We start from the raw sequence: 5,584 nt of genomic DNA on the forward strand, positions 1-5,584 counted from the left end.
CTACTTCTAGGCATTTATTTATATCATAAAATTACATGACTAGCCCCAAAGTATTGTCAATTAGATGTAGAGTTAGCATCATACCAGGAATCATACCTGGTTTTAGAGAAACAATATGCCGCATGTGTATACGGCTTGCTCTTAGAGCATTCCAGATCTTGTTTGTAATAAATTTAAAGAGCAGATAACCAAACTAAGGTCATGAATGGAAAAATAAATTATTCTTGGGCTTAAAATGAGATTATATAGCCATTTCAGGATCAGAAAACAAAAACTCTAAGGCCATTCTTCTTACAACATGTACGCATTTGGATGAGGCACATTAGGCGGGAATCTCAGCACACTGGACAGGTCAGGCATTCTGGAGAGTGTAGCGTGCCAGAAGCCTACTTGCAATGGGCCTACAGAGTCTATGTGAATCCTCTCCAGCTGGATTTAGAGGTGAATTCAATTGTAGCTTCGTTATTTAGATGAATTGAAGAGAGAGCTTGATTAAAGCATATTTGCATGGGCAATAAGAAGCAGTTTGATAAAGAACTAATTTCAAGCAAGAAGGGGCCCTCAAGAAAGTCTTAATGCAGTAACAAAGCTTTTGCAGTTGGAATAAAAGAAATATATTTAAGGAAAACACATAGTGTTCTGCCCATCCTTATGTTTTAGATGTAGGTGTGGTACAGGGATATGATTATACATATGTTATCATAAATTTATCATAGAATTTACATTTTGGAGAGGCACAACTAAATAAGATTAGTGACAGCAAAACATTTAGGAAAGTTAAAGAATTTAGGGAGCATAAAATGCTAAAAGTGCTTGGCAATCCAGTCTGAAAGAACTTGCTCATGAGAAGGAGGATACCACTGGTAGACTTTGAGGATATTTAGTGAATGGAGCCAGGACACTGGGCAGGGCAAACAGGGGCTTCCAATGTTTCTCCTTCTTTCTAAGGAAAAAGTAAAGTCAGGGCACAACATTGTTCCTCAGGAAAGAAGTTCCAGTCAAGTCCATAGTTGACTTCAGATGGAAAATCACCAACATTTCCATCTGCATTTCCTTATCAATAGATGTCCCTAGCTGGGGAAAGAACAAAACACTTGTGTTTATTTTGAAGTTATTATTAAGAGCAGAACTGTTGCTGCTGCTAATTGACAGGTAGGCAGCACAGTTTTTAAAAATTTGAAAGTCATAGATCTTGATTACCTCTGACTAACCACACTGCTTAATATCTCTGGACAAGGAAGGAACTTAAATTCTCTGAAATCCTAAAAGCAAAAGCAACTACTACAAGCACATATAGGATATCTACTGTATAACAAGAATTAAAGTAGAAGCTTCATGTGGGCAATGTTCAAAGTCATGCAGCTAGCCTATCATAACCAGGTCTTACAGACTCAAGAGGTTAAATTCCTGCACCATAACACACCAGCATATCACACCCCTTCAGAACCACTTGCATGTGAGAACCTATTCTAATCACTGTGGCTGTAATATAGAACTGGACTGAAATATTGAGGTCCATATCTAAGACCCTCCAACCTCCTCTGATATATTTAGCTGATAGTCCAATTTTCCTTGTGATGGATTCAATTCAGATTATAGTTAATTTTACATTAAAAATATCTGAAGGTGAAGTAAAATAAGACTATTTTGTGCATTTTCAGATGAGGCAGCTAGTCTAAGAGATATTTGGCAAAATCTAAATGTTTTGGGACTTTTTCCGGCTGGAACCATGGAGGGTACAGAAGACAAGAAGAAGGTTCCTGCTGTGCCAGAAACCCTTAAGAAAAAGCGAAAGAATTTCGCAGAGCTGAAGATCAAGTGCCTGAGAAAGAAGTTTGCCCAAAAGATGCTTCGAAAGGCAAGGAGGAAGCTTATCTATGAAAAAGCTAAGCACTACCACAAGGAATTTAGGCGGATGTACAGAATCAAGATCTGAATGGCTAGGATGACAAGAAAAGCTGGCAACTTCTATGTACCTGCGGAACCAAAATTGGCATTTGTCATCAGGATCAGAGGCATCAATGGTGTGAGCCCAAAGGTCCGAAAGGTGTTGCAGCTTCTTTGCCTTTGCCAGATCTTCAACGGCACCTTTGTTAAGCTCAACAAGGCTTCCATCAACATGCTGAGGATTGTGGAACCATATATCGTGTGGGGGTACCCAAACCTGAAGTCAGTAAATGAGTTGATCTACAAGCGTGGTTATGGCAAAATTAACAAGAAGCAAATTGCCCTGACAGATAACGCCTTGATTGCTCGATCTCTGGGTAAATTTGGCATCATTTGCATGGAGGATCTGATTCATGAGATCTATACTGTTGGAAAACGTTTCAAAGAAGCAAACAATTTCCTATGGCCCTTCAAATTATCTTCTCCATGAGGTGGAATGAAGAAAAAGACCACCCATTTTGTGGAAGGTGGAGATGCTGGCAACAGGGAAGACCAGATCAATAGGCTTATTAGAAGGATGAACTAAGGTGTCTACCGTGATTACTTTTGTAATCTGGTCAGTAAATAAACAGTGACTGTTCTCAAACTGAAATAAATAAATAAATAAATGTTTTGGGAAATTTGGTTATTTTTGTACAGAGAAAAGGATGAACTACTTGAAATAAAGATTTCTTTGTGCAGCATCATTCACAATAGCCAAGATATGGAAACAACCTATGTGGATGAATGAATAAAGAAGATGTGATTATATATACTTATGAATATTATTCAGCCACAAGAAATAAAGGTATGCTGCCATTTTCCAGAACATGGATAGACCTTGAGGACATGATGCTCAGTGGGATAAGACAGAGAGAGAAAGACAGTGTTGTTACCGCCCAACATGAGGCCTTCTGCTCACCGCAAGACATGCCAATAGTCAAGAGGCAAGGTGGTAGGAGAAAAAGGACTTTTTATTACCGCTTGTTAGCAAGAGGGAAGATGGCCCATTCATGTCCAAAAGAACCATCTTAAGGGGGCACAACATCTTACATCAGTTATATAGGCCATTGGGTTATTGGGGAGAGGGTTAGGAATGTTGACCCTCTGGTGTTACAGACTGCGAGGGCCACACCAGATCTTTCAGTTTTCACTGATGATGTCTATCAGCATAGATCCTCTGTTTGGGGGTCACCACATTGCTAAGTAACTCAAAAAATTAAGTTATCATCTTATCGCAGCTGGGAGGTACATGCACAAGCAGGGGTCGTAAAAGCGACAGAACAGTTAGATCTCCTGGAGGGTGCAGATCCAGCTGGGTTAGCTTGTCAGAGGTCATTTAAAGTTATGATAGAGTTTTTCTTTTCTATAATATGGCTTCCTTTATGTCAACCTTGTCTTGAGCCGGTGTCAGTGTATTGTATCACTTATATGTGGTATCTAAAAAACAGAAAAAAAGAAAATAAAAAAGTCAATCTCATAAAAATCAAAAGTGGAAAGGTGATTGCCAGAGGCTGGAGGGTTGGGGGAAATAGAGGTTTGTAGAGGTAGAAGTTTTTATCTATAAGATGAATAAGGTCTGAGGAGCTAATGTATAACATGGTGACTATAGCTGATAACACTATTATATAATTGATATTTTCTAAAGTGTAGAACTTAAATGACCTCACCAGAAAAAAAAAAATGTGAGGCGATTGATATGTTGATTAACATGATGGGAGGATTCTTTAACAATAAAAGCAAAAACAAGAAAAAAATATTTTGAAATATCTACCATATGTGACACCATATTTATAGACTTCTCTCAGGTGTTGAAGAGAATACTAGAATAGTCTACAAGTACTAAATTAGCACTCTCAACAGATGCCTAAAGATGGATATACAATTAAGGGTAAGAGTGAGGGATTGGGATAATGTGACTCAGACGGAAAGTCAAATAGAACTGTGTCGCTCACAGCTAGTTTTGGCCTCCAGTCTTTCCTTTAGGTCTCATCCAAGACTTCTAAGCTTCTTCCAACCTGGTAATTTCTAACAGTCCTGGGACTAAAATAGTGTGTCTGGGTAATATGAGTGTTCATTAGTAGGTTAAGGTATTCATTTACTAAAATTTAGTATTGGTGGATTTTTAAATTATCAATAAATTCCTAGGTAAATGAATGGAATATATTTATAACATAAATATTTCTTATTTTATTTATAACATAAATATTTCTTAAATACTCTGTGTTTATACTCACATGCTGAGCAAAACATTTTATCAAGTACTTCTATACCTTTACCTGACAGATATTTTTGAAGATAATAGGCATTGTGCTACAAGCTGGAAAGTGAATCCTCTAGAGAACACCTAGCAAGCAAATAATGAATCTCAGGTCAATATATTTTTTGTGGGGTTATTATATAATGTCCTCATATTTTTTGTCAATAAAATCTTGTAGGCCATTGAGAAAAGAAAACACATAATAATAAAAGGGTTTTGGTTTTGTTGCACAGCATTATTTCTAGTGGGATGAGTTTTCCCCTGACCCATCTTCAAGACCAATCCAATCCCCAAGATTGGATTATGTGATTCAAAGGACATGGGGATGAATGATAATTAAAAGAGTAGTACCTCCTTATTGCATAAGAGTCTTGCATAAGGGAAAAGACATTATAAGAGGCAGAAAGGCTGCTGGATTTCATCCCCTCCCTGATAGTTATATGGGGTTGCATGTTAAATTTTTAGCCTTTCTGACTTTATTGTATTATTAACGTATGATGGTTAAAGACAAAGGGGCAAGTTCTAGATATATGAGAACAATGTATACAGTCAAATAAAAAGAGAAGATAATACCTTTGAATGTAATTCTGTAACTATAGCTTAACTTGTGCTGGCTTTATGGCTAGAAAAAAAGAGAGAGACAAAGAAAAACAAAGATACAGCACATAATCTTCTGACTCAGTCAAACTGGAAAAACATAGTTTGTAAGAATAAACAATATTATATGGCAAAGGATTATTTGAAATAGAGTAAATGTATAGCTGAATAGCAATAAAAAAACAGTGCAAGAATCAGAAACACTTTTGGTCAGTTGATGGATCTGCAAAATCTTCCTGAAAGAGAAAACATCAGGAGTGTGAATTATATGAGTGTTCCTTCCTCTTCAATATTTTGGAGATATTTCATTGTTGTTTTGACTTGCATTTCCCTAATGAATTGAGATGTTGAACACCATTTCATATACCTGTTCACTATTTGAATTTCTTCTTTTGAGAAACATCTATTTATATCCTTGCCCTATTTTTTTTTATTGATGTTTTAATGGTTTCTAACATTGTGAAATTTTGGGTTGTACATTTTTGTTTGTCCATCACCATATATATGACTCCCTTCACCCCTTGTGCCCACCCCCACCCCCACTGCCCCTGGTAACCACAGTCCAGTTTTCTCTGTCCCTGTGTTGGTTTATATTCCACATATGAGTGAGATCATACAGTGTTTGTCTTTCTCTTTCTGGCTTATTTCATTTAACATAATACGCTCCAGGCACATCCATATTGTTGCAAATGGGACGATTTTGTCTTTTTTTATGGCTGAGTAGTATTCCATTGTATATATATACCACATTTTCTTAATCCAATCGTCTGTCGAGGGACACTTAGGTTGCTTCCACTTCTT

At 37.0% G+C, this 5,584-nt stretch overlaps 1 pseudogene; it reads left to right on the forward strand.

The window, feature by feature from the left end:
• Positions 1-1,729: 1,729 nt before the first annotated feature.
• LOC101396464 (large ribosomal subunit protein uL30 pseudogene) lies at positions 1,730-2,518 on the forward strand (annotated as a pseudogene).
• Positions 2,519-5,584: the final 3,066 nt, after the last annotated feature.

This window comes from Ceratotherium simum, chromosome 3 (genome assembly GCF_057802395.1).
Source record: "Ceratotherium simum simum isolate JZ-2026a chromosome 3, ASM5780239v1, whole genome shotgun sequence".
NCBI lineage: Eukaryota > Metazoa > Chordata > Mammalia > Perissodactyla > Rhinocerotidae > Ceratotherium > Ceratotherium simum.